At 40.1% G+C, this 15,895-nt stretch overlaps 1 long non-coding RNA gene across 12 annotated transcripts in view; it reads right to left on the reverse strand.

The window, feature by feature from the left end:
• LOC137045543 (uncharacterized) overlaps positions 1–13,018 on the reverse strand; it is a 407,625-nt gene extending 394,607 nt beyond the window's left edge. For 2 of the 12 annotated variants that reach the window (XR_010898799.1, XR_010898801.1), the window contains exons 1-2: positions 12,696–13,016; positions 7,161–7,305 (exon numbers count right to left, since the gene is read on the reverse strand). This is a non-coding gene — a long non-coding RNA (uncharacterized lncRNA). Of the gene's footprint in view, positions 1–7,156; positions 7,306–12,695 lie in introns of all 12 variants that reach the window. The other 10 variants (XR_010898804.1, XR_010898794.1, XR_010898800.1 and 7 more) reach the window with 9 other exon arrangements.
• Positions 13,019–15,895: the final 2,877 nt, after the last annotated feature.

The raw sequence follows: 15,895 nt of genomic DNA on the forward strand, positions 1-15,895 counted from the left end.
GACAGATTCAATAACATTCCAAAGATCTAGTATTAACATCAAATAGATAAAAGGAATATAAAAACAAATATATATACACAGCACTAGCTAATATGTCATTGATATTTTAAACAAATTGGACTAAAAGTAGGTAATACAATGCATTTATTTAAATAAACGTAAAATAGTTTAGAAACGAATCATTTTTATTTATCTTTGTAAAATAATTTCTGCAAATTTTCATTATATTTTTTATTTAAAAACAACTCCAAAAACATTTTTATGCAACCATGATATATTTGTAATGCTGATGTGCTTCAATTTCTAGCTTAAACTGCTAGTGTGAAAGCCCAATTAGAATTCAATCTGATGTTTTATTGCATCTTCTACTTCTTCTATTTGCCGCTTACCTCACGTGACTGTGCAGGCCAAGTTTCTCAACACGGAATATCTGTTGTTGTCCAATTTCAGAACAAGTCGTTTTGGTGCTTGGTTCTGATAAACAATACATTGCAACCATTCTTGCACATTTCAAACTCTTCTTCCAAATTCATTACTCCAATATGTTTAAAACGCTCACACACGCGCAGGCAGGGCTCTATGTTCTCTGGCTCTGGTTCCGTGTCAGGGACTAACTCTGTTATGTGTGTAATGGGGAGTGTTGTGCACCTGAAGGCACTTGTCAACACAGGATCCCAGGAGCTGGCAGCAGCCGGGGGCCCCAGCGCCACACATCTGCTGTACCCACTTCCAGTGGGCGCACATATCAAACACACAATCCATTCAGACACATGCATGTACACAAAAAAAACCTATTGTTATGCGCGGACGGTAACAAGAACTGCAGGTGAATTTACTCAACAAAAAAAACCTAATAATAAAAATGAATAAACCGAAGTATATTTTAATTTTGCTGAATAACAATTTGCATCTCATAAGACTTCTTGTTTTTGTTTTTCCTCCAAGTGTGTAACAAGGACGTGCTTGGCCGCAGCTCTTTCCTCAGCCCATGTAACTACTCGAGCTCAGACCGCCGCACACGTAGCATTTAACACAGCATGAGCACGAGTTTGCACATCGCAACACCTTACATTTCCGCGCTCATCTGCAGCTGCAAGTTCCTGCCCACTGGTGCTCGTGCACATCCCAGATAACTCTCTCTCCTTCAATGTCACCACAATTACACAACACAGGCGCGGACCCGGGTCCGGTTTTTGCAAGCGTGAGGTAATAATTGGGTTGTATTTTATGGTTTGTGTATTTTAAGATTGTGAGAAATAGCTCCGCTGAATAAATCATTCATACGTTTAGAGTGATTACCGGAGCGAGAAGAGGGGGGAAGCTGGATTGCCCAAGATAGATTACCCATAATGCATTTCAAGAAGGCAATTAATTAGCAGAAGAAAGGTCAAGTAAAACCAGAAAGTGATTAGAGAGAGGAGACAGAAAAAGAGAGAACGAGAGAGATGTTCGCATCTCACATACGTTTAGTCACTTTTGGAATGTGGCCAAAAAAATTTCCCCCGCCTCAATAACTGAAAGCAGTCGCTTCAATATTTAATGAAATGCTTATGTTGTGGCACCTGGACACATCCGCATCCACAGCGACCCGCTGCCTCCCAAGTGGGTCATTACTGTAGCCATTTGCAAAGGGCACGGGCCTCTATCCGCCAGCAATGATGCCAGTCTTCGGGAATCTGCTGCAAAACAGCAGGGGACGTGGGGGCGGTGCCGTACCCATCTACCAGGAGGACGGAGTACCGCTGCAGAGAAAGAAAAAAAAAGTAACAACAACAGTCCAGTGTTGCACCCAGAGCAAAGCTACTCCCACTGAGCCTTGCAATGCTACAGCCCGCAGCCAGGCTTCTGCTGCCTTCTACGCCCAGAGATTGCAGCGCACTGCCAGCGCAGACACGGCGGACGCGTTTCTTCTGGCGCATCTCTCCTGTCAACAGCGAAAACACAGCTTTGCGCTGGTACCATCCGCTAAGCGCCCCCCCTCCCCCTTAATGATCCAATGCATCAATACCTTCAGCCATCAACGGGGAGCAGATGTCCTCCGTTACCGTATCCTTGGCCGGGATTGGGAGCGCTGCTTTAAAAAGCATTAGTCTTTGGGTCCAGGATGGCTGTCTCACCATGGCCCGCCACCCGCTTCCACTGGCAGGTGATCCCGGGGCCTAATGGAATTTAATTACTTCAGCCACATTAATCATGGCTACAGTGGAGCAGCCACTATTTCATCTCCACTCTTAGGGGTTATTAGTACAAATACACTGTCAAACTGCATTGTGGAAGTGGCATTTTAGGTGTCATCGCCTGTACATTTATTAAAATCTATATCAATATCTTTCAGCGGACACTGCTCTCCCCTCCCCCCTCCTCGGTCGTCTCCAGTGCACATTAGGGTTTCAGACAAACTTTCTTGGCATGAAGTGACACCGGGTCTGAGAAACTTTTCCTTCATTAATTCTTAGCTGCCACTCCTGCCCGTCGTTCGGCGATTGATTGGACGTGGCTGGCAAGGACAGTGGAGGAGCGCTTCAAGACAACAGTCTGAAATAGAGACTTCATGGCCTAACTCGATGGAGGTGTCAAAAACATTACTCAGTTTGTTATATTATTAATGGTCCGATAGACACAAGCGGTATGGTTAATGTTTTATAAATGATACCAGGTGACATATACCTGGTTAAATGATCTCTTTTTTCCCCAGTAAAGACGTATACTTATACACACAGTAAATGTTTTTCAGATGGTGCCTGAAAAAAAAAAAAAAGTCAAGAATCACCTACTTCCAATTTCTTCATGATTAAAGCTCTAAACACTGCATAGCAGAATCAACTTTACCACCTTAACACACCTTACCACTAGTTTATATGTAACCAGCACATATTTCTTCACACCTAAAATAGCACTTTAAACACAAATGTACTTTTAAAACCACTCACTCAAGGACCAGGTGCCGGTTTGTTCTGTTTTAATTATTATTTCTAGCCTTGAAAAAAAAATCAATAAGCAGATTCCCTGAGCCCTCATTATCCCGTTTCATGCATTTCATAGTCAAATAAAAAGCCACAATAGTAATATGTGGAATTTGATCCCTGCTGCTCTGAAAACTCGAAGGACAGGGAAATACATTTTACTGACTGTGGAGGTGAGGGAAGGAAAAAAGGCGAAACCACAATAACAATAAAAAACTTCTGTTACACAAAACATTTCAACTGCAGGTAATTCAGCATTCGGTCATCCATACGATTCAACATCTTCCTAATGCAAGCCCTGCATGAGGATTCAAACACGCGGCGACAGCCGAATTCGATGAGAGACATGCAATGAGAACTTCACTTCCAGGTATTGTTTTGTGACAAACTCATTTAAAGACCATCTCCCTTCCTGAAGAATTTCAGACTGCCTATTTTGTAGACATGCTCCAAAGAATATATCAATAGATATCACAGCAAAAAGTCCACTCAAGGGGCAATTAAAATCAGGGTTGAATCAGGCAATACAGTAGTTCTAAAACATGCGCTCATTCAAAGCAAATGACGAGCCTAAAGCTCTACTTTGAAGAGGATGCACCTATCAATAAAAACATAATATGATCTGGATCAGAGCGCTTGTTAGCTCGCTCACAACCAGTTTTGAAGCCTATAGCACCAAAAAAAGAAAGGCAGCGCTTTTAACAAAGGCATATGAACAGTGAGCTCTGGGCTATATAGATTACTATATGATTACTAGAGACTATGCACACGCATGCGTTGTTGCGTTCACAAGGCTCAGGTAGCCAGAGAGGCAGACGGGCCACAACAGAGGATTCTGGGTGTGAGAATGCGAGCGGTGGAACCCTCTGGATCCCTGCCACTCATCTGGCCACCTTCCTAAGCAGGGCAGAAAATCAAACAAGTAGGAAAGAATTAAATAAAAGCAAGAAGAAAAATGATTTCTTATAAATAGCAGGCTTCGCCAGAAGGCATAGGAAATGAGAGCAGCGAGGCGCAGGAGAGGAGCTTGAGCTTGACACGGGTCTTAAAATTGAGAGGGGGCGGAATCAGGGACCTATTGCGCAAAATGGCTCCAACCAAAGCAAGGATTAGTGTTCCTGCCTCCACAGCCAAGATTCTCCAGAACAACTAATCACCTTCAAGTTCTCTATTTTTTTTCTCTCCTTTTCCTTCTCACCGTCTCCCGCTCTTCTTCTCACTCCCTTTCTCTCTCTCTCTCTTCTCTCTCTCTCTATCCTCTTTAAAGTATCATTTCACCCCTCACAGCCATTATGGCTAAAATTAAGCAGAGAGTGTTCTGCCAGCACCGATTAGACACATCCCTGGATCCGCGCTGAGGAGAAGGTGTCATGTCAGTTACAGCTCTGAGAAGAAATGTGCTTCTCCACAATGTCTACACGGGCAGACTGAGAAAGCGACGTACATCTGTGGCACCCAGAGAAAAGGCTTGTGGCGAGAATAGCTTCGATTCAGTTCAGAGGGCTAAAATATCAGCCGGCAATTAGAAACGTGGAGGAACGGTGTACAAAAAGCTCGTGGAATGTTTTGTGCGAACGTGCTAATAGACTTTAGCGCGTTTTGAGTGTTATACAACTCAAAAATAAAGACAGATAATCTACTTTCAACTGAGTTCAATTAAAGCTATCCTGCAATGATAAAAACGTATGCATTTGTAATCGTATGAATATTCTAGTAGCCCAATATCACTTGAATTAATTTACTACAAAACAACGGTTTGCATATCAGTCAAAAGCATGCAGTGATCAATTAGCTTAATGCAAAGAAACTAACAAGCGCTTCTTTGTTGTTGCTTTAAAAATACAAAATGCCGACATCAGCAAATCTTACATTCACACTTTAACCCAGTTACAACAAAAAGCCGAAAGAAGCTGAAGTTTCATAATGAGTTATCGCAGGGATGCGCCCAAGCACGTGTTTACTCGATTTATAAGCAGACAGAGTGTTTGTACACCTGTTTAATGTGACATTCCGCGAGAGATCTGCATCTCACAAGCACGGCTGCGCCCGCAAAGGGCAACGATGATATTGATAAAACAGCCATTTCGTAATCACAGTGATCTGGAGAACTGCACTGCCACAGGAAGTTTAAATGAGGCTCAGATAGGTCAGCATCAACTTTAAGAGTTTTGTCTGACCTTTAGTTCTTTAATGTTGAGCCGCTGGAAAGAGGATAGATGTATGATTTCTCTCCGGTCCTATTCAGAGACAGATGAAATGGCCCCTGCATACTCGCAAATGACTGGGAAATATGCAAGTAATTTACCGTTAAATTCCATAACAGGAACACCTAATTGTACAGCATGTCCGGCCTAATTGAATTGTTCTACAAGTGCATTACTGTTATGGAAATGATACTGACAGGAGTGATAAGAGATTGAACGCGAGAAACTGAATGGGGGAAAAGACTATTAGACTAAAATAGCAAAGAAAAAATTGCACAGAAATTGATTTGATTTGGTAAAATGTGTAAACACTGCAAAAACACTAAAATTATTAAATTATTATAAATGAATAATAGTAATAATCTTGATTATGCTTATGTATTAAAAATAAAAACAGCTAAAAATAATAAATGCATCTAAATAAGCAGCATTAAATATTACAATACAACTGATCTTATCTGATGTATATACATATTTTTATTTCAACTAATGTTTAAGCTACATATTTAAAAAAAAATTGCTTTGTTTGTAATGTAAATAAATAACATGCTCATTTGTCTTAAACCAAAAAAACGGTTCAAGCAACCACAAAAATGACCTCTTGTTCGCCCAGACTGGAAAGGCCGCCCTCTGCTGGTCAGAGACTGAAGTGCAATTGACCCTTCTACAGATTTCCTGCAGTGGCCTGTCAACTAACAAAAGCAGCAGCTGGTGTTAAAACAGGCTGTCAGTTTCGTACAAGAAAAGCGTGTTTGTGTGTGAGACGAAGGCTGCGCTGAGCAAACAACATATAAAGAAAATTTGCATACATGCTTGCATGCACCAAACATATTCAGCCCATGTATACATGCTAAAATGTCTCTCACAAACAAAACAAAAAACACTGATAAATGCATACAAGTACATTTATACACTTGTAATGCAAAAGTAAGTATTTGCTGTGATCTGTCAAAAAACTCCAAGTTGGAAGAAAGAAGCAGAACAATCTTTCCGTAATAATTCTGCCGTGAATATTAGACTTTGTTTGATTGATGCGAAGCGCACGTGCAGTTATATTGAAAAGCTCATGAGTGATAATGGCAAATCTGGAATGTAATATCAGCAGTGTTTCAAAGAACTGCTAAATCTACATTAATGTTATGCTGACTTAAAAAATAAATTAAAAAAACTCATTAAATCATCACTCTTAAACACCAGAACAGCCTAAATATAATGAACCTGGTGATCTCAGGCTATGGTATCTCTTGACGGCAGGTTGTTTCAGCAATGATAGGTTAATGTCATTTCTCTTTTGTTTTCATTCAGTCATCACAGAGGAGATGTCCTTCCGTGATGACACGCTGATGGTGAGCAACTTCATTTCAGCCCCGGAATATCTCACGCATGTGACAACACCTTCTTTTGTCGCCAAGAGTGTTGAACTGCTTTGAACTGCCGACTGACAGAATAGGGAAGCCATTCCAAATGCAAATGTGAATTATTGTTACTTACACGTTTAACCCTCTAGACACTGTTCTGTCCTAGTATGTGCAGGAATTCTGAAATCATGTTGCCCTCTTTTGGCTGGCATGTGCGACTGCAGATTCTTTCCTGACATAATTACAACCGCTTGAGAAGGATAAAGCGTGGATATTATGATACACCACTGAAAAATGTCAAATATTTTCAAATTTGACTCAAATATGATAATGTTGCAAATATAAAGGTTATGACTTTGAGGTTTCCCTATGTAGTACGGGGAAAAAAACAACTGGATTTGAGTATTAGATGAACCCACATGCAATGACCAGTAAGGAAACCTGAAAAATAAAACCTGAAAAAGTCAAGAAACACTTAAAAAAAAAAAAAAAAAAAAAAAAAAAAAAGCATCATGGGTAAAATAGTGACCCAAAACACACTAGGCCAAACGTCCCTGCAAAGGTATATTACTCAATATTTCCCAACACGTCTTCCTGTTCTTCCGTTGCTACCGTCTCATATCATACTCACTCACTTTCTCCGCCTTCTCTCTCCCCCTCCTCAGACCTGCGGGTCACTCCAGCACGAACAGGAAGTATCCATCCTCCTTTCCAGAGCTCACCCCTCCGTCAGTTTCCCCAGTGTTCTCCCAGCATTCCAGTCTTTGATTTCCCACTCGTCTGCAAAGATAAGAAACAAACCCCAGCAATGGGAACTTTCAGTGAATATCCTTTTCAGCCTCCACACCTACTATCTGTTTTGCTTTCTCTTTTTTTTCCTCCCTCGTTCATCTCTGAGCTCGGGGAAAGTGAAGAGGTGGGTAGTTTATTCAGTAATATTCAGAATGGTTGATCTAAATAAAGATGCTCTTCAAATTCCATTGTATGTCTAATGGTCTATCACAGAGGGAGGATTACTGATCTGATTTAAACAGCTAAACAATGCAGAGTGGAAAGGAGGAGAGGAAAAAAGGACTTTTGTGGTGACAGATGCACTATCGAGAATTCCGGTGGCTCATATTTCAAGCTGGTGAAATAGATTCGTTTAAACGGCCTGTACTGCCCAATATATAGCGGTAAATAAACGATAAGAGTTTGCCGATAAGCAACCCGCCCCACGCTCTCTCTCCTCAAAGCTGAATCGATATGCCTGTGCAGCATATCATTCATCTCATAAGTATAATGAGTACTTGTGTTATTAATCTCATCTTTATACAGAGGTAATATGATAGTTAATTCAGCTCAGTTGAAATGAATGGAAATAAGTTAATCACAAACGCATCGCTTAGTAAAATCAATTCAGGCGAGGTATTCTAATAACAGTACGTATAGGCAACGCGCGCTAATTCCATCATGCGTAGAAACCAATATTTCACTCCGTTCATCTGACTAAGGCATAAATGGAATATTTCACACTCTTTTCTTCAGTGAAAACAATATAGATTTTGATTTGCTTGCGAACAATTTTAATAAAAAAGCTATTGATGGGATATTGATTGGTTAGCTCATGGCACAGCTCGTGGGCTCAGTGTGCAACAATCATTACGCGCCAAGCTTTTGGGTTCATTTCAACTCATATGGTCAATAAAGACTCCATATGCTCTCGGCCCTTTGAACATGTCAGGATGCTTTTTCCTAAATCATCCTCTAAATCAAACTCAACTGTTAGGACTAGCCAGAAGAGCTGCTTAAATTGAACATAGTTCCAACATCCGGCTTACCATGAATCAAGATATGCTAAAACAAAAACATGTTGAACAAATTAATACTTTATATCAATCTAATATAATACAGGAATAAAATAGTGGCAGTATGATATCTACCATTACTGAAAGTACACAAGTAAATCAAATTTAAAACTGGCCAGTGTTAAGTCTTTTTTTAGCTTCAGTTTTCCTGGAATCACTTTTATGCTGTAGTTTCAAAATTTGAGGCATCCCTCAAGGCTCCCTGAGTGGTTCCTTGACTTCTCTCCAGTCTGTACCTTCCTTTAAGAATGCGATCTCTGCACTCCAAGATCTTATTTATCCCCGTGTCACTTTGTAAAATCTTTATTCGTGTGAACATATCTTTTAAATGTGAGAGGCATTGGAGTAACGGCAATAAAAGGCTGGAGAGGGATCAATGCTGAACGCATTACGCCTCGGCACAGAGACTTGGCTTTAATAATCAAAAAATTGATCCATTAAGCTCAACCTAATTCTTTGCCAAAACGGTAGAGGTTCTCAGTTTTTAACACGTGGTTATGTGAAGAATTGCAATTTTTCACAGAGGCGCTGCTCTAATGACACAATATTGAAGATGAAATGGGCTCATTATATATATATATATATATAGGTTGGTATGCTGCTTAAACTTTTTTAAATGTCACAAATCCTGGGTAACTAAAAAATAAAGAAAAAAGAAAAATTGCTACTGTTTTAGTAAACTATAAGTTTACTAAAACATTCATCCATCCATACATAAAACATACAAGCTGATCTTTCCGTTCTAAACATCTGATGAATAAATGTAATTGAATTTATTTAATGACCTTGAAGGAGATACTGTAAGGTTATAACTGACCTGCAACTGCTGAGTGCCACCATTGATGTAAAGAGCAACAACTGTTTTAATATATTTATTTTTCCTGAAGTGAACTAACATTTGCCATGCCCTTCTCACATGACTGTGACTGTTCTCCACACACACTTCAAAGGTTACCGGTTGTGCCTGACTCAAAGCTGTAAGTGAGAGTTCACTTTTAACACTAGGGTTTACCAAAACAGATACAATCTTATCCATGCCATCCTGATGAGCTGGAGCATGTGTCTCTAGTCCACTGTGTGGGAGCAAACAGCAAAGTTTAAGAGAGCAGAGGATGGGGGGGGGGGGGGAAGACAACCAAAAACCCTCTGAAAAAAGACCCGTGGCAGAGCCGTTTGGACCTCGGTGGATGTGCAGGTCGAGCATCACAGCATAGATACGCTTCCTCTGCGCCGTGTCCATGGGCTGCTGCTGCTGCAACTAAACACCAGTGATATCGATCGGCTTTCTAAGCCTCCGCCAACCTGGTCAAACCCGAGTCCTTTCTGATATTTACCCACCAAAGTATTCCCTTCTGCGAGCGCTGCCAACCCACAAGACATGGAGGGAGAAAAAAAAGTCAATTATATACAACGTGCTTGGTTTCCCCTCAAGGACGGAATCCACCCTTTCTAATCCGATCAATTCATGTCAGACAGGAGGCTGGATTCAGCGCTATCTCTGAAGTCCTGTAATCCAGGCTAAGTCTTCACACTGCCTGCCTCACCTCCACAAGAAAAGGGTTTGGTCCAGAGCGTGATACAGCAAATTAGTCGTAGTGTACATTCAGACACACTGCAGTGGATGGGTGCCAGTGTACTAACAGCTGAGCATAACTGGATAAGCAATTCAGCTAATTCCTACTATAGTCAATACTACAGTTGGCACAAAACAATGAAGAGGGAACTGGGGCTAGCTGTCACATCTTGTATGATTATTTTAGTATTTTTAGTGTTACCCTGGACCACAAAACCAATCAATCTGAAAATGTTGTCTGAAAGTTGAATAAATAAGCTTTCCATTGATGTATGGTATGTTATAGGGACAATATTTGTCCGATATACAACAATTTGAAAATCTGGACTCTGAGGGTGCAAAAAAAATCTAAATATTGAGAAAATCGCCTTTAAAGTTGTCCAAATGAAATCCTTAACTCCTCCTTATCAATGCATATCACTACTAATAATATTTATATATATATATTTACGGTAGGAAATGTACAAAATATCTTCATGGAACATGAATATCATCGTTGAAATAATATAGTGATGATTTTTGGCGTAAAAGAAAAAATGTATAATGTTGCCCCATACAATGTTTTGTGGGCTATTGCCACAAATATACCTGAGTGACTTTTGACTGGTTTTGTGCAGGGTCACAAATAGTACAACATATACCACACCATAAATAGTTGTAGCAACAAATACTGTAATTAATAAATTGTATAGATACACAACTTTATAAACACAAAATAATTATGTAAAATTTCCCCCTGAAAATGTAGCTTTGAATCAGGGCTGTGCAAGATATCGAAATTATCAAAATATCGTAAAGGGCATATCGCAATGGCACGCAATATCTGAATGATTTTGCTACTCAACATTGTGAAAAATGCATGTTTTAGGTAAACCATCGGCATATAGCAGAGAAAAGACTGGGCTCATGACTGTTACTTATGTGACATGATGTTAAAAAGAGTTCAACTCCTTTCAATCTCATGCTGTCTGACACACACACACACCGAAACATCCAGATCAGATTGTGACAAATTTATGCTAAAACACTGCTGTTCACTCTCAGAAGTTGTAGCGATGCTTTCTTTTCCCACAGAGAATGTGAAACACATAAATGGTATCATTCTCAGTTTTTACATATTTGTCACAAGTATAATTTAAATAGATTTAAATTAGACACACTAATAGCAATATCGTATCGCATATCGAATATCACATTATTTAACAAGGTATTGCATGTCACATTTTTCTTCAATATTGCCCAGCCCTACTTTGAATAATTGAGTCGGGAATGTATATCACAGTGGTTTTATTATTATATTTACTTCTTTAAACAACAACTAAAGCAAAAACATGATACTGTAGTGTTTTTTAAATCCAACTTTGACTTTTAGCCACTGGTGCACTATATCCAAGCAGTATATAACTTTGAAGTATTTGGCTGGTGGTGAGACATGGGAAGGTGTCCCATTACAGACATGCAAAGGCTAACGGCCAGTGCACACGGTAAATGAGCAGGAACGAGGGGGGAGTGCTGGGACACTTTAATTTCCACTGACATATTGTGCTTCATGTACAGTCTGAATGGCTCCATAAAGAAAGTGTAATGATGGTCCAGGACCCTGGCCAAATAGCTGACATGCACGGCTTCCCTGGTCAGCTCAGCACCGGGTTTGATCCGTCTCATTACACCAGTCATTCAAATAATGGGCAGCTATGGGAGCTCTGGTAAAGCTGCAAACAATACACATGCCAAAGTCTACATCATAGTGGTTCACGCTCTCTGTCTGATTAGTATGCACAGGTGTTCAAGACTGAGAAAGAAAACATATAAATCTATATATATTTTAAAATTTATAACGTACTATAATACAATAGGTAAACTATTTCTTAATTTTATCATTTAGAAAATATTTAATTCATCTAACAATTTTCTCTAATAGATCGATTATCAAAAACGTGAAAAAAATAATATGAATAAATATTACTAGTAATAATATTAACAACAAATAAAACAATTAAATATATAATATTCTTAATATAATAATTTCCTAAAATGTACAAATGCTAAATAAAAAATAAATAAAAAATGCACACACATTACAATCAAGCATTTTCTAATGTTTTAGATCATATATGAGATAATGCAGCACCTATGGAAGGATCCCACAATGTATTTTCAAACCGGTTAGTAAAAACGACATTAAAGCTTGTCTACCGAGATCGGAACAGAACAATAGCTCCTTATTCTCATTCAGATGAATGCATGGCAAGGAGAGAGAGGCGCGATAAATCGGCCACCCCTGCTCTTGTCTCGCTTCAAAAGAATCTGTTAGAGAGAGGGAGAGGGAGAAAAAAAAAAAAGCAGGGAGCAAGACCCACACGATGTAGTTCCAGCCAATTGCATTCCAGAGAAGTGACCATGGCTGGAGATAAACAATGCACAATAGATCACGCTCCTCAAAAGGTATAAAAGAAAGGCAGATGCCGCAGCAATAAGGCAGTAGCAGGGGAAAAGAAATAATCCGCGTTTCTCCGGCAATTCCGAAAAGCATAATTGTTTAAATCCTTTTTTCCCCCTTAGGATTGCCATTAACCCTGTGCAGTGTACACTGCAACAATCTGCATGTGACGGGAAAGAGGAACCTCTCTCTCTCTCTTTCTCTCCCTAAATGAGGTTGCCAGGCTCACCCTCTCCAAACCACAGCCAGAGCCAAAATCGCTTTAAATTGTTCCTCACTGTCGCAAACAAAAAAAGCATTTAACACTCACCCATTGTGCGGGGACTGATCTCTCAAGCACTCTAGCACCCCGTCAACACAAGCCCAGATATCCATCCACAGATATGTAAACAGCCCACTAAGATTTCTTTGTTTGGATTTTGAAGCTGGGTAGGTTTGCCTTTGCTGCGCTTGCTTTTACAGCTTAGAAGCAGGTGGATGACAAAACATCAATCTCTCCAGGCACAATGTGTAGCACGTACGCTTGACACTCTACACAAGCAATATACAATCACACACTCCAATACAGGGCTCTCAGCTGTAATGATATGTGTCTGCTTAAAGGCAGATTTACTGAATATTTGAGCATTTTCGGACAAAGAAAACACTGTGCATATTACTGCAAGGTTTAATGAAAGTGGAATTGAAGATGCCAAAACAAAGACGTCTGCAGTCTCAGAGTATGGCAGAGAGTGAGAAGGGCATGGGAAAGTTATATTTCACATTTTATATATTCACACTAGTATTAATGAAAGATATGTGCTATAGTCTGTTTGAAGGAAAAAAAATGTTTAGGAGGGAGGGTTGTAGTGTTGCCACAAAGGAAACCTGTCAGGGAACAAATGATATGCTGATGTGCGGGGGATTGAGGCTAGCTGTCACACCATTTACTCCAGTGAATATTTCTCAGAAACAGTTTCTGTATAAGCACCATAGTACAGGCTACAAATAATAATAATACATCTATTTAAGATTTCCATTGTTTCTACCCATTCAAGTTAAATCAAATGTATTTAATATCCCTAATAGCACTAGCAGGGCATGAAGTCATACTGAAGCATGCCTTAAACCAATGGTTCTCAACCAGGGGGCTGGGGCCAGGCCCGTTAAGGAGCTTTAGCAAACTTCCCAGGTTAGGGGTGTCCAACCCTGCTCCTGGAGGGCCACTGTCCAACAGAGTTCAGCTCCAAAACCAATTAAAGGGATAGTTCACCCAAAAAAAGAAAAGTATGTAATTTACTCACCCTCAAGAATGATTGTAACCCATCTCGACAGCCATTGACAACCATAGTATCCCATAAAGTATATGAACATAAAGTTCTTGATACTTATGGAACCACAAAATTAATTGTGGTTATATTAAAGGTCCCGTTCTTCGCGTGTTTTCGAAGCTTTGATTATGTTCACAGTGTGCAATATAACATGAGTTCATGTTTCGCGTGTAAAAAACAGTATTTTTCATACAATTTACTGTACACCGCTGTCTTCTCTGTCCTAAAAACGGCCTGATGATTTCCTTGTTCTATGAAGTCCCTCCTTCAGTAATACGTAATGAGTTCTGATTGGGCCAGCGCTTCCCGTGTTGTGATTGGACAGCAGCTTAGCGCACTTTGCCCGGGAAGGTCCCACCTCTTACCATAACGGGGAGAAGCAAACGCTGAATGCGTGCTCTTCTCCACGTAAGAGAGCAACAAGAACACTATTTTGCGTGTACTTGTGGGCGGAGGGTTAGTCAACAAACGGTTCTAGTGACGTCATTCCTGCCAGGAAGTGCAGGGGTGTAGTCCAAACCGACCGTTCGCTGTATGCTTTGAAAGGGAACTTCTGTTAAATAAAATATCTCGCTTGGCATTGAACTTTGAGCTTTATAATTTTACAGGCATTATTTATGCTCCAACAGCAACATTTCACACTAACTAAAGTTTGAAAGATGGAATCGCGAAGAACAGGACCTTAAATGAACAAACATTCTCAGTCAAATAAATAAATAAATGAAAACAAGCCTGTGTTAGCCTAGAAATCTAGACGCACCCTAGCGGCAGCAAATCTAATCTGCCATGAGTGTCATCTAGCAACTGTCAATACATGTCTGAGCTGTAAAAACCAGACTCTGGTCAGGCCAATCACATCTTGTATAGAGTCAGTGGGCGGGGCTTAACATAGCACTTGCGTGCTACAAGTTAACACAGAGGCTGGCGAACAGCGGTCTTTCGAATCAGCTTTGACAGCAACTCTGGAAGACTTGGAGTTGAGTTTTTTTCTGAGAAAAGAACAAAGAATGGCACTGAAGTCATTCTTAAAAAGGCATGATGTGTTCAGAGTTTTTCCGACCGGATACAGCAAATGTTTATTCTGTCTACAAGCTCCGCTTCACCTTCGTTTCTCTGGTTGGTTGTCGCGCTATCCAATTGCGTGCAGAGGGAGTTTTAAAGACAACCCGTTTATGCCGCCCTTAGAATTGAGCCCTGTCAATGGTGAGCAGGGGCGTGGGACTGGGGGGAAAAAGGGTACTGAGTAACCAGGGCCCGAGGCAGGGGGGGGGCCTTAGAAGTCAGTTTTCTATACATACACATACATGGTACGGGGGCCCAGCAAGATGGTTTGTACCCAGGGCCCAAAATTTGGTGCTACGCCCCTGATGGTGAGTTTCCAGACCAAACTCTTGATGTGGGTCTGGCTTATCAGGCAAAGCCTGTGCCATAATTACAGAAGAAATACATACTCTCTTGGGCCTTCAAATCGTCCATTGAATCAAAAAGGTTAAAGCCAACTTTGCAACAGCAAAATGCTCAGTTTAACAAGCACGTACGTAATATACAATTCATGAATCAGCTAAATTTAAAACGTAACATAGAAAAGTATCAAATGACTTCCACAAATATAGTAATTACTCCAATCAGCCTACAGGCCTATGACTTGATAGCATTTAAAGCATGTGACAATTGACCCTATCTGAGAATATAATTGTCCTGAAAACAAACTTTAAGCTGTCAGTCAATAAATACGTCATAGTTCAATCTCGTCTAATGTCAATGGGGGTTTACTGTGTTCAATTGTTTATCCGACAGACTGGCTATGGCGGTAACACTACTGGAATTTAAGTTGAGAGGACAAAAATCATTAAACAAAGTGTTTTTACTGCAACAAACGTTGCTACAAAGACGACACCTTAGTCAAGTGTACAAAAGTGGCGTTTTTGACCTACCTGTTATACTTTGAGTTAGGCTTTGATTTGGTCAAAGGTGCTCTGTTGAAGTAAAATAACCATCCGTTAGGGATTTACTAATCCTAAACTTCATGTATTGGAAAATAACATTCTGTACCTGTTGCTGTAAACTGCAGATAATTTACCAGGTTTTTTTTATTTTTTTTATTCGGGCATTTTGTTCAGGCCTTATTTGGTTAAATTCGTTTGCGAAATGAGTTCAAATAAAGTTTGGTCGTTCAAACTTTAATGACGTCAGACGCTTG

Source organism: Pseudorasbora parva, chromosome 17, assembly GCF_024679245.1.
Source record: "Pseudorasbora parva isolate DD20220531a chromosome 17, ASM2467924v1, whole genome shotgun sequence".
In the NCBI taxonomy this organism is placed as follows: Eukaryota; Metazoa; Chordata; class Actinopteri; order Cypriniformes; family Gobionidae; genus Pseudorasbora; species Pseudorasbora parva.